Source organism: Sinocyclocheilus rhinocerous, unplaced genomic scaffold (assembly GCF_001515625.1).
Source record: "Sinocyclocheilus rhinocerous isolate Xijiao unplaced genomic scaffold, SAMN03320098_v1.1 scaffold501, whole genome shotgun sequence".
Lineage (NCBI taxonomy): Eukaryota > Metazoa > Chordata > Actinopteri > Cypriniformes > Cyprinidae > Sinocyclocheilus > Sinocyclocheilus rhinocerous.
The window spans coordinates 28283-41861 of record NW_015639766.1 but is presented as its reverse complement, the minus strand read 5'-3'; the positions used below and the strand labels follow the sequence as shown (position 1 = coordinate 41861).

Genomic DNA, 13579 nt, shown 5'->3' with positions numbered 1-13579 from the left:
CAGTTTTGATCACAGCAATCATTTTAAAATATATTGAAATAGAAAGCAGTTATTTTAAATAGTAAAAATATTTCACAACATTACTGCTTTTGCTGTACCTTGAATCAAATAAATGCAGGCTTGGTGAGCAGAAGAGACTTCTTTATAAAACATTAAACATCTTACTGTTCAAAAACTGTTGACTGGTAGGTTATATAGATTACAGAAATGTTATATATATATAAAACATTTCTGTCCCCCTCACTTCTGAAATTATGGCTACGCCCCTGGTTATAACGACTTAATTTTCTCGTGATCTCGACATAACGAGAGTGTTTTCTCGTTATAACGACTTAATTTTCTTGTGATCTCGACATAAAGAGAGTTGTTTTCTCGTTATAACGACTTAATTTTCTCGTGATCTCGACATAACAAATGTTCTCTAATTAATTTTCTCGTGATCTCGACATAACGAAAGTTGTTCTCTAAGTTACAAAACTGCGCCAACAGGTGGCACTATTGACCTGAATATAACTGATGGGGTGTTGTAGGTTATACTGTATATCCACTTTACTGTACGCGTTTGGGATAGAATAGGACCTTCCTCGTGATCGCTATAATTTGTGCAGTGTTGTTCATTACTGACATTTAATTCATTCATAAATGTTAAATGCTTGAATCAATATGACTATTTTGTGTATTAAGTTCTTGCTAGATGCATGAGTTTCACCAACGCGTTCTGTGTCATAAAATAACTGCTTATTAAAACCAAGGTTGACGTCACTGTATTCTGTTTGCACCTATATCTTTATTTGTGCTTCTTTGAGGTACATGATTGTTAGTTAATAAGCGGGGATGTTCTGTTTATCTACAGTAGGACGGGCTTCAACGACGTAGGCTATTTGTAATGTGCCTCTTTTCCTTATTATTAATCTTTATTGTTAATCATTAAATGTATATTGATAAGAAATGTGATTTATATGTAAAGTGTATAGGCTAATTTAATTCAGTGATGTTCTACAGTGTTGTAATCTTTTGTGTTTTCTACATTTCTTTGTGGAAACCACACAAACACACATACACACACGAACGCTCAGACAGACATACAGCAGTAACAGACAGACACATATAACGGTGTCCTGTATGGAAAGATGTTTTCCAGCTGACAGCTGTCCATTTTCACCTGTACAAGTGAACAGAACACTGAGCATCGGCAGTAATGAGGCGCGTTGGAGTGACGTCACCGCCCCTCTTCATCTGATTGGCTAGAGGAGGAGCTGTCAATCTAGAACTAGTGGACCAATGATGACGCTTAAGCCCACCCTGATTTACATGAAACTCTAACCGCAACATTTGGGAAAGCAAGCGCAGAACGTGGAAACAAGAGCGAAGGGAAAAACAGCATAATACAAAAAATAAAAAATATGTGCAGAAAATGTCTGAGAGCAGAAAAACAGAGAAATATAACCAAGGAAAACATGATTTTGTGCGCAAGTCAGACAATTTTGCATTAATATTTAAATTTTGTGCAATATGATTTTAAAACGTGTTTAAAGTTTTGATTCATGCTTATTATTTTAAAAAATGCGTTATTAATTTTTTGATTTACGCTTATTATTTTTAAATCCGTGACCATGTTTGCTATTCTGAAAACGTTGCTTTCATTTTTAAATCTTGTGCAATATATTTTTTACTTGCGTTTTTAAATTTTGTTTTCATGCTTGTTATTTTTTTTATCCGTGACTGCAATACTTTAGGCGGGATTCTGATCCTATACATATGTGCAATATTATTTTTTTGAACGTGAGTTTTGCCTGTTAGGTATAGGGGCATGTTTCTTTTGAGACGTGTTGAGTTTGTTGTTTTTGTGTAGTGATGCGGGTAGTAGTACTTATCTCGGGGGCACATCCGTGGTGTTGAAGGCGTCGCTGGTTTTACCGGTTGCGTTTTCACCCAGCGGGCTACAGTGCGTAAATACCCCCCACAAGTAATCGCATGAAGACTATGGTTGAGGTAGGTAGAATATTGGGTAGGCAGATAGAGGGGAAACTCTCGTTATTTGATTGCACTGTGTAAGTTAAATTGTTTTCTGGTGAATTTTCATGGCCGATATTGATTTGTTTATTAGTTCACCTTCGCATGAATTTTTAGAAGGATGTTCTAAAGAACAATTGTTAAAAATCGCTGAATATTATAAAATAGTGATTAAGGATAAAAGACTCGGCAGAGAAAGCGTTAAAGGGGTCATATGATGCTTTTTTAAAGATCATTATTTTGTGTATTTGGTGTAACAGAATATGTTGACATGCTTTAATGTTCATAAAACATATTATTTTTCAAATATGTTGACATGCTTTAATGTTCAAAAAACACATTATTTTTCAAATACTGTACATTATTGTAGGTCCTCTATGCCCCGCCTCTCTCAAACGCTTCGTTTTCTACAAAGTCCCTCCTTCTGACAAGCGCAGTCTGCTCTGATTGGCCAGCTGACCCAGTGCATTGTGATTGGCCGAACACCGCAAGCACTCGTCGGAAATGTAACGCCCCTTACCATAATCGCGAGCTTCATCTTTCAAAATAAATGTAAAGACAGAGCCCGAAAGGGGAACAGAGTCGCGTGACAGACACAGTGATGAAGCTGGTATGTGTTTGCAGTACACAAGCCACGGTTAAGACAGCTGACTCCACTGTGATGTGACCCCTTCTCTCTCTCTCTCGCTCTCTCTCTCTCACACGCACGCACGATGCGCAAAACTCCGCATTTGAACAGTCAATAGCAAATACTTAAACTAATAACAAAACAGTAGCTGATTCAGAAGCGCCAGATTGTCATAGCAAAGTCAGAATTACCTCCTCTCCTAGGTTCACGAAACGGTTGTCCATAAAATGCATTGCTGTTCTGTTGTAAGTAATCTTAATGCATCTACTTTCGGAAGGCCAAATATAGTGCTTTTGCTTTCGCCTAGAAACACACAGCGTCTCCTTGACATGGCTGCTTCAACACTAACTGCCACGCCTTCTTTCTTTGCGTGCACATTTGGGCGGCATTATGCAAATATTTTCACATAGTGAGGTAGATATGTGGGGTGTGTTAGAACGAGCCGTTTTAGGGGGGCGTGGCAGAGTCTTAACTTTGATAAAGAATATCTCTTTGGTTTTGAGACTTTAGTCTTTGCAACTTCAGGGATCTTATTTATGCACAATCAGCTTGTAACACTCCAAAGAGAAAGGAAAACTTGAAATCGCATCATATGACCCCTTTAAATTAATTTTGAAAACTGAGCTGATTGATAAAGGCTTTTTAAAGTCCGATATGGATGAATCTGTAGGTGCATCTAAATTGCAAACGAGTTTGTCTTTTGAACAGCAAAAAGAGCTTCTACTTTTGCAGATGGAGCATCAGAAACTAAAACAGCGTTCTGAAGAAGGTAAGCTGGAGTTGGAAAAAGCAAGACTTGAAGTAGAAGCCTTCAAACTTAGCCTACCCTCCTTCATAAGGTTATCTAATTCTGGTGAGGAACAAGGCATGTCTTTTTCGCTTACTTCAAATTTAAAACTTGTTCCAAAGTTCAATGAGGAAGACCCTGATACTTTATCTTGTTTGAACGCATGGCAGAAATGAGGGACTGGTCAAACAGTAATTGTGTTGCTTTGCTACAATGTGTTTTAACCGGGAAAGCACAAGTAGTTTTCTCTTCAATGTCGGTCGATGACTGTAGAGATTATGATAAAGTTAAATCTGTAATTTTAAAGGCATATGAATGCGTACCAGAAGCATATAGACAGCGTTTTCGTTTGCAGAAAAAAGAAGAGGTACAAACTCATTTAGAATTTGTCAGAGATTTGAGGAGAAACTTTAATCGTTGGTGTACAGCACTAGACATTAAGACATTTGAAGATTTAAGTCATTTGATGGTTCTAGAACAATTTAAAAACACAGTTCCGAGTCGTGTCGCCATATATATCAATGAGCACAATGTTGAAACTCTTGAGGAAGCGGCGACGTTAGCCGATGACTTTGTACTGACGCACAAATCTGTTTTTATTGATGTGCATGTTCATGATGTTCAGTCTGCTACCTCTGTAAAGTCTCCATCTAAAAATGACCGTGTTTTCACGGGAAAATTTGACCCGAGTAAAATATGCAATTACTGCCGGGAGAAAGGAAATTGGATTGTCCAGTCCTTAAGAATAAATCCAATCTAACTGTAGCACATTAAGCCTGCTGCTTCGGTGGCACCAGTTCTGTCTGAAGGGATTGAAATGTTTGAAGATCAAAAACCTGATGTTGAATTTTTGTCTTCTTACTCCTCTTTCATTACAGAAGGTTATGCATCTTTAGGAGAGGAGAAAGAAGTCCCTGTTAAAATATTACGGGATACTGGATCAATGGATTCATTCATCTTGCAATCTGTTCTGCCGTTTCCCTCGCTATCCCATACTGGTGAGAATGTGTTAATTAGGAGAATAAGACTGAATGTTCTGTCTGTGCCTCTTCATAAGGTAAGACTTCAGTCTGAATTGATTCAAGGTGAGGTTGCAGTGGGAGTACGACCAGCCTTGCCAATTGAAGGAGTTCATATTATTTTAGGAAACGGACTAGTAGGTGAGCGTGTATGGGCTGACAGTTCAGTGTTCCCTATAGTTACTGCTAATAATAAAAATGAAACGGAACGAAGTCAAGATGCCACATGTGTAGTGACTCGTGCAATGAAGCAGGGAAAGGAGGAATTGACTGATCAAAAGGAAACCCCATGTAATAAAGCTTGCACTGATTTGTTTGTTCCTGATTTGTCTGCGTTGTCTTTTCCTGTTTTGGCAGAGGAACTTGGAAAAGAGCAGCGAACTGATAACTCTTTGGATGAGCTTTTCCAGTGGGCTGTCACTCCTGCAGAAATTGGTAACCTTGCTCGTGGATATTTTGTCAGTGATGGAGTGCTACTGAGAAAATGGATTCCTCACAAAGGTGACTTGGTTGGGGATCCTGTCTTCCTGGTGGTGGTTCCTGTTAAGTTTCGACATACAGTGATCGAAATTGCACATGATCAATCAGGTCATCAGGGCGTGCGTAAGACTTATGATCGCTTGCTGCGATATTTTTTTTGGCCGTGTCTAAAACGAAACATCTCTATTTATATAAAAAAATGTAAGACCTGCCAGCTAACCAGTAAGCCGAATCAAGTGTTAAAACCTGCACCTCTGAAACCAATTCAAGCTGTTGGCGAACCTTTTGAACATCTCATTGTTGATTGTGTCGGGCCACTTCCTCGTTCGAAGTCTGGAAGCAATTATTTGTTTACCGTGATATGTTTGAACACGCGTTTTCCGGCAGCATATCCATTATGTAGTATTACATCGCGTTCTATTGTGAGAGCGTTAACTCAATTTATATCTGTCTTTGGAATTCCAAAAACCATCCAAAGTGACCAAGGTTCAAACCTGACTTCTCATCTTTTTCAGCAGGTTCTAAAACAGCTGCACATTAAGCATAATCAATCTACTGCGTACCACGCACAAAGTCAGGGTGCTTTCAGATGGAGCGCCATTTACTACACAGAGCCGTAGTTCACTGACAAGCTACACAAAATCGCATTCAAAATCGGCAATGAAATCGGCTTGTCAGTGAACTACAGCTCTGTGTAGTAAATGCCACTCCATCTGAAAGCACATGCTGGAGATTTACTACTAATCACAGGAGCGGCTTTACTGACAAGATGCGCATGAAAATCGCATTCGATTTTTTGCACAGCCCTACTGTGCAGTTGTGCAAGGAAGTAATAAGTATATTTCGAAAAGCACAAAATGAGTCAAGGGTTTATAATCTTTTAATGTGGTATCTAAGGGAAACAGGATTGTTCAACAGAATATAGTTTAGGAGGTTTTTTTATTTTTTAAGCTAATTCCCAGTCAACGCTTCACACTCCTGTCCAGTTGGTGGCGGTAAATACACCATTTAAGCTGGTATGCCAATCGCTATAAAACATCTAAAGAAGAAGTAGTTGTGCAAGGAATTGTTACACTGCAGAAATATTGAGTGGGCTATTTACATACTTTCAGATGATATTATAATTCAAATATGCAATGTGGTCTGGCCCTGTGTTAGCAGAGTACTGCTGGCACATGCTACATGTGCACCAGCCATTTTACCTGGCTTCAGTAATCACACCAGATGGCTAGCTGCAGCTTGTTTGCATATCAGCATTTGTGAATTGTTAGGCCTCTTATGTCAGATCAGTACAACAGTACTAACTTGTGATCATATTTCAAAAACTAAACAAGCATTGTAAAACAACAGGAGCCAAGAATGCTGCACTGGTCTAATCCCGTAATCATCAGTGCTCTTTGGATAACTGGAGGTAAATATCAATCATACTGAAAAGATGAAATACTCCAAGGCACTCGTAGTAAAGATAAAAAGCATTTAATTCACCGAGTGTTCTGTCTGAAAAGACGACTCGTTTTTGAACTTACCTTTTCTCTTTATTCACAACAACAACAAAAACTTCTATCTGCGGAACTGTAGCTGTTCTATGTTAAAAGCGTCAACATCACTTCCCATTTACCAAAACTCTTAAAAGTGACTGACATTCATTCTCTTATTAACATAACAAACAAATTATTTTACCCAAACATCAGATTATGATGTTTATCATGCAACACTACATGATTAAAATGTTAAGTGTAGATCTATGTAAGTGTAATTTAGGCTACACAGCCTTCTTTAGGATACACATCAATTGTTCAAACAACACTTCTTAAACAATTAGTTGGCAATCATCAAAGACAGCTGGTTAATCAGTGGGAGTGGCTAAGATTCTCCTCTCAAACAAACAAACAAACACGTTTTGTGAAAGTATTATTTGTTTCATATATTGTTTTACTAATACAGAAGTTCTTTTGACCTGTTAGGAATGGGGAACAAAAATTAAGGCTGTTCTCACAAAGCGGGCAGATGAAAATGCCCGTGAGGTACTTTTTTAAACAACAACAATGCTCCAGTTTTGAAACGTTTGAAGCTTTATGTTAGTACGTATCGAGAGCTTTATGTTAGTACTACTACATAAATGCTTTTTTTTTTTTTTTTTACAAAAAAGCTACAGTTTAATTGATAATTTATTTAGTGTGCAGCAGATACCATGTAAATAAAATGTTGAAGCCTGGCATCTTTTAATTATAACAATATTCTGTATGTTTTTCTCAGGTAAACTATCTCATCCATACCCACGGTAGCTCCAATATAGGTGAGATAGTGAGACAGAGTCTAAAAAGCATTGTGACAGACAATGTTCTCTGTCTGTACAACCGGATTGGGAAAGATGGGAAGGTGTTGCCACCTGGGCTCCTGACATGTTTGAAAAGTAAGTGTGTAAGTTCTGGCTTGTGCATCTGAACACTGCTGTAGAAAATGTAATGTCAAGAGCAGTAGTTGTTAGTAACTTATCGCATTAACATATTGCTCTTTGTGTTTCAGGATGTGTCAGGTCTTTTCAAACGCACAATGAAATAGAGGTGAAGAAGCAAAAAGTCGTCACAATAACTACACCAGAAGCTGAATGTATTCGCCAAGTTGAAATTGTGTCCAATGCCAACACCAGGCTGAAAAGAAAACAAAATAAAGAAGGAAACTGACTTTTTGTTTGATTTGTCTTTGTTGATGGAAATAAAGAATGGACTTGTAAATGTTTGAGATATGGCTGATCAGTTTTAGATAATGGTGAACTCACAACACAATGATTTCACAGTGGTCTCATATGGTGAGTTCACAGTATGAGCGCACACTGTGAGTGTGCAGTGACCTCACATTGTGACCACAGTTTGAGCACACAGTGAGTGTGCTGTGTGGTTACACTTGGCAGGTTTGAGATGTGCCTCACCTCACCTGAAATGTAGGTGAGAGTAGGCGGCTGCAGTGAGGGGAGGAGTGAAATAAGCGCAGTCAAGACGGACAGTTCTGACCTCTCGAAGTGGAACAGATACCTATGAGATCAAAGGCGGATATCACGTTATTCTCACTCGTGTACTGTGCTGCTGATAAACATGATATAATTTCAGTTCTGTTGCTTTATATGAAAATAAATATGATGAACAAGACACTCAAAGTGCTTGCTATTTAATTCCATATGAAAGGCGTATTTATCATCCATTTTTACTTTAATTCAAACATATATTTTTGATTTTTATAGAAATGTGAAAACAATCGCATATCTCACACAGAGATTGCACTGTCATAGTGTTTGGAAATACTCATGCATAATTTAAATATATAATCGCATGAAATCAGATAAAAAAAAATAAACAAAACAAAATATAACATTTTAGAAGAGAACGCAAAATCACGGTTGACTGAAACAATAAGCATTAAGCTGTCAGTCGTTTCCCATCATGCTTTTGATCAGCGCAGTCGGTGGAGAGCAACTGTGCTCGACTGCACAATCCGACGCAGCCGCCTCGCTATCGCGAGAGTTTTTTGGCACACGTCAGCATGACATCAGAACAAGTCGGACACTTTTCTAACCGGCATGCATCTCACGGTGATCACCGGTGATCGGTTCTGCGCAGATTTTGTTCATCTCAAACAAGCCTACTTTTAGCTCACTGTGACCCACACATTGTGACCACATCATGAGTATCATGTGAGCTCATGGTGACATCATTGTGAGATCAAATTGTTGACTGGGTCCTCTGAAGTTGGATAAAGTTTTATTTTCTAATATCCCTCTAAATAAGTGTAAACTTTGTTTCGGTCCTTTAGTATCACATGTTCTGTCAGTCTGGAGAGCAGCAGAAAAAGTTTGTGATATCCACTCTAATTGGAATCCCTACTCTCCTATCTTTAATAATTATGGTTTGCCATTGGTAAGCACCCTATTAAGTGGTACGACAAAGGGATTCACTCATTGGGTGATATAATGGGTGACAAGGGCCTTTACACCTTTGAAGAACTTTCTATTCAATTTAACCTGCAGAGTTCCACCTTTTTTTTACTTACAGTTGAGGGCAGCCATGAAGACCTATGGGGTCCCTTGGACGGCTCCTCTTAAAGACCACCCTTTACTGAAAGTATTATGTGAGACCCAGGGAACAAAAGGATTAGTTTCTAAATTGTATGTTTTTTTTTTCTGGATAAAATGTATCCTCCTCTGACAATAGACTCTTCCTGGCAGACAGATATTCCGGACCTTTCCCCTAGTTTTGATTGGGACCGTGTGTGGGTTATGGTAATGCATGCTTCTAGGAATCTTAATAGCAAAATTAAGATTTTAATTGTATTCATAGGACTTATATGACTCCACGTAAACTGTATAGTATGAAGCTTAAACTTGATCCTAATTGTACACTCTGCAATACAGGGGAAATGGGTACTTTTTATCACATGATTTGGGAATGCCCTGGGTTTGCTAACTTTTGGAATATGGTTAAAGAATTTATTTTTTTTTTTTATCAATATATTTATTATTTTCACATGAGTGCGCTGAATTCTTGTCGCTTTCTAAACAAGGTCGATGACATGTCACGAAATATCATGATAGTAGAATTGCCATAGGTGAGCTTGCCCCTTTCTCTGGCCACATTGAGAATCTTAAGTGTGTCTCCATATCGAAGTAGACGAATCAGAATGGCCCGTGGTTTGCCGTTTTCCGCTGGTCGTCGTTGCAAAGTGCGATGAGCTCTTTCAATTTCGTAGATCTCGTCCTCCTGTCCCAGAATCTTAGGCAGCCATTCCTTTAAAAAATCCACGGCGTTTCTGCCTTCCACTCCCTCTGGGAAGCCAACAAGACGTAAATTCTGACGGCGAGATTGATTCTCAAGTTCATCAATTTTATCTTTCAGCTGTTTAATTTCGTCGTCAACAGCCAATTTGACATTCCCCACATCTTTGTGAAGGCCCGTTACCGCTTCTTCCGTCTCCAACTGCTTGGTTTCTACATCCACCATTCTCAGATTTATTGACTATAATTCGTTACCCATTTTCTCCAAGGATTCTGCGAACTTACTCAGGCGTCCGTCGATTAACTCCTGAATTCTGAGAAAACCTTTTTCCATTTCTGCATGGAACCATGGCGGCGGGTCGGACAGTGGCAGTCTCGTTTCCTGAGTTACTTCATTTTTATTGTCTGTTTTCTTTGGATTCGGCATATTTATCGGAATATTCGAAGTTATTATTTTAGATAAAGTACTTTCGTCGTAATAAATATCTTTAGGGAGGGTTATTTAGATAGAATTATTCAGGAGCTCTAAACGCTGCGTCTCACTCTAGCGCCGCCATAACCGGAAGTCCGGTTAAAGAAAATTTGTCCACTATATTATATGTTTCGGTCACTTTGTCCCCATCTGTTTTTACTTTAAATGATCTCTCTGATATCCAACTTAAAACTCAGAAACGAGTGTTTTAGCTGGCTTGACAGCTGCCAAGAAATTAGTAGTAACGGGATGGAAAACGCCACATTTTCTAAATAAGCTATATTGAGCTCACATTTTTATAGATGTGGTATATCTCGAATTGTCCACTGCACGCATTCACGGTGCAAGAGAGGACACCATTAGACTCTGGGCTCAAACTTTGGAGAAGCTCAAAGGTTGTAACACTCTGCCTATCTGAGGCAGGCAACACAAATAAAGTACTTCTCTAACCCTTCTAAGAGCGTGTTCTATTACTGGCAGACACAAAGAAAATACCACATAACCCAAGAAATAAATGCAAGCTGAAAGTGTATTGTACAAAAGCACAGTGAAACAATATATAAAATATAATATGTATGTATTTGTGTGCATTGGATTGCCCTTGAAAGTCCAGAGTGTGTGTGTGTGTGTGTGTGTGTGTGTGTGTGTGTGTGTGTGTAGTTTTTGGTTCGTCCTCACCGGAGAAGTGTTTGAAGATATTTTTTGAAAATGGCCAAAGTCTCAGCTGTTCAAATTGAGATAAGGAGGTCATTCCATCGGCTGGGCACAGTCCAGAAAAAGGTCCCTGATAGTGATTTTGTGCCTCTTTGGGATGGTACCAACGTCTCCTGGTCTCTGCTTCGACGAGGAAAAAGTTTCCTACACACCACAAGGCAGTGTTTACTTGCTGAACGCAAGCTTCTGTAGGGTGCATAAGTTTGACCTAGCGAGTTTAGGTTAAGCTTTACAGACCATATTGCTACAACGGCCCAGTCCTGCAGATTTGCTTTATACAACATTAGGAAGATTAGACTCTTCCTATCAGAGCAAGCTGCACAACTCCTTGTCCAAGCTCTTGTTCTCTCCAGACTCGACTATTGTAATGCTCTCTTGGTGTGCCTTCCCGCATGTACTATCAAGCCTCTGCAACTGATCCAGAATGCAGCAGCGAGAGTGGTCTTTAACGAGCTGAAAAAATCTCACGTTACACCTCTCTTCATTCAGTTTACACTGGCTACCAGTAACTGCTCACATCAAATTCAAGGTACTGATGTTTGCCTACAAGACAACAACTGGCACTGCACCAATATACCTAAACTCGCTAGGTCAAACTTATGCACCCTACAGAAGCTTGCGTTCGGCAAGTAAACACTGCCTTGTGGTGCCAACCCAAAGTAGATGGTGCCATCACTATCAGGGACCTTTTTCTGGACTGTGCCCAGCCGATGGAATGACCTCCCTATCTCAATTCGAACAGCTGAGACTTTGGCCATTTTCAAAAAACATCAAAAAACAAAAACATTCGCCAGCACCTGACGAACTAATACTAGCATTTACCTATTCTATTCTATTCTATTCTATTCTATAAAAAAAACCTAGCTATGTGTACTGTGCTAAACTAACTGAGACTTGTCACAGCACTTGTATACTGTTGCTCTCTCGTTCGTCTGATTGCTTCTATTGTTCTCCTCATTTGTAAGTCACTTTGGATAAAAGCGTCTGCTAAACGATTAAATGTAAATGTAAATGCTTACACTTTAAAAAGGGGGAGGAGACCGAAAGCAACTGGGTTTAATGAAGAAAACCTGCTCCTGACCATGTTAGGTTCACAGAGTAACTTACCATGGTAACTTACTCTGAGTATTAGTTTCCTCTCTTACAGAAACGGACTTGACTTACTCTGCTTTCTTGGGTTTGACAAATCTCCCATTCTGAAATGGAAACCCAGAGTTTCCCTAATTTAATTTCAGGGTTAACATACTCAGAGTTTTCACTTAACTTCGTTTCTGAAACGGGCCCCAGCTAGAGATCATGACAACAACAGTGCTGAAAGAAGTCAACAACAGTTAAAAAAGAGGCAATTATAACCAAAACAAGGAACCATAAATACAACTGTAAATGTATAACAATAATAATGAAGTATAAAGAAAAGAACCAAAGAGAACAATAAAAAGAAAAAAAGCCATAAGACCAGAGTATGTGTGAGTGTAGGGGAGATGGGGGAATCTCCTTAATTCAAATCAGTAGACCTTGTGGTGCGGCCACATCAAGGGGATATTTATAAGGCGGCCTCTCAGGCTAATTGTGTAGTTGGGTCGGCTATAATTGTTTCCCCTGTGTTTCTGTTGCCCCGTCAAGTGTGGTTGATTCTGTTTTCTCTTGCGAGAGTTTCACAATGCGCCAGGGAATCCCCTGACGTCATTGGCATCATCTACTTGTCTTCTTGCATCATCATACACTTGTCTGTCTACTTCCGATAAAGGATCCGGCTGGCTACGTTTAGGGGGCTCAAATCTGGAATATAGTGATCGATTGTGCCTCTTGTTGCTCGCTGTTTATGGTCTGTGACTATTGTTTCATACTTTGTGGAAATAACCAAACTTGTGGAGTTATATTACCTTGGAGGTCTTCACAGGACAGCGCTGATCCTCATCGTGCTCGCATCAAATTCAAGGTACTGATGTTTGCCTACAAGACAACAACTGGCACTGCACCAATATACCTTCGGCTCTGGTGCAGTAGGTTGTCGGCAGCCCTGGGTAGAAGGGTGTTCCTCACAATGCCTGGCCAGTCCTTTTGGTCTGCCGTCTGGACAGCATCTGCAACATTTTGTCAAGCTTGTGTTGAGAGTAAGGGCTAGAGACTAATACAAGATCAAACAGAATGTGGAGCTAGGTTGTACAGCTAGGTTTTGCCAGGTGTGGTTAGCTGGTGAAGTATTCTGTTATTATCTTCGCTGTGGATGACAGAATGCTAAGATAGGTTTGGGTCAGCATATGTTTGCTGAAAAGGGTGTAAGTAGAGTTCTGATTGATGACTTAAGACTGTTCTTATTCTCAAATTATCACTCAGAACTTACTAATGGTTCACAACAGGCTCAATCTCTGAGGAAGTGAAGTAGAGGAGGGAAAAGGAAGAGGAAAGGAGAGCATTTCTATTCAGATTATGCTTATTATTTGGTGCTCAGGACTAGAGTTGTGCCCTAGTATTTGTCTAGATGACCTGTGTAACAGGGTCATAAAATTAGAACACATGTTGAAAATAAACAAATCAAAAATAGAAGTGTCTCTGGTTCCTTTTGAGGTTCAGAAAGAACATCAAATCAAAGTGGAACAAAAGGGGGCATAACATGTAAATGGATTTAAAATTAGCTGACTGCTATTATTAAAACAGGGTAATCAATCTGGTATTAGGAACAATCAGTAGCACTAGTGAT

General features: G+C 39.3%; 2 long non-coding RNA genes across 3 annotated transcripts in view; one reads left to right on the top strand and one right to left on the bottom strand.

Moving 5' to 3' along the window:
- The first annotated feature begins 6870 nt into the window (after positions 1-6870).
- LOC107751669 (uncharacterized) lies at positions 6871-7598 on the top strand. Of its 2 annotated transcripts, none has more exons than XR_001641286.1 (3): positions 6871-6951; positions 7184-7340; positions 7454-7598. It is a non-coding gene; the product is annotated as an uncharacterized LOC107751669 (long non-coding RNA). The 2 variants fall into 2 exon arrangements; XR_001641285.1 differs by having other exon boundaries at positions 6898-7008.
- A 5604-nt stretch (positions 7599-13202) lies between these two features.
- The window catches only part of LOC107751668 (uncharacterized), a 770-nt gene continuing 393 nt past the window's right edge, over positions 13203-13579 (bottom strand). Inside the window, exon 3 of the long non-coding RNA XR_001641284.1 lies at positions 13203-13245. This is a non-coding gene — a long non-coding RNA (uncharacterized LOC107751668). The remainder of the gene's footprint in view (positions 13246-13579) is intronic.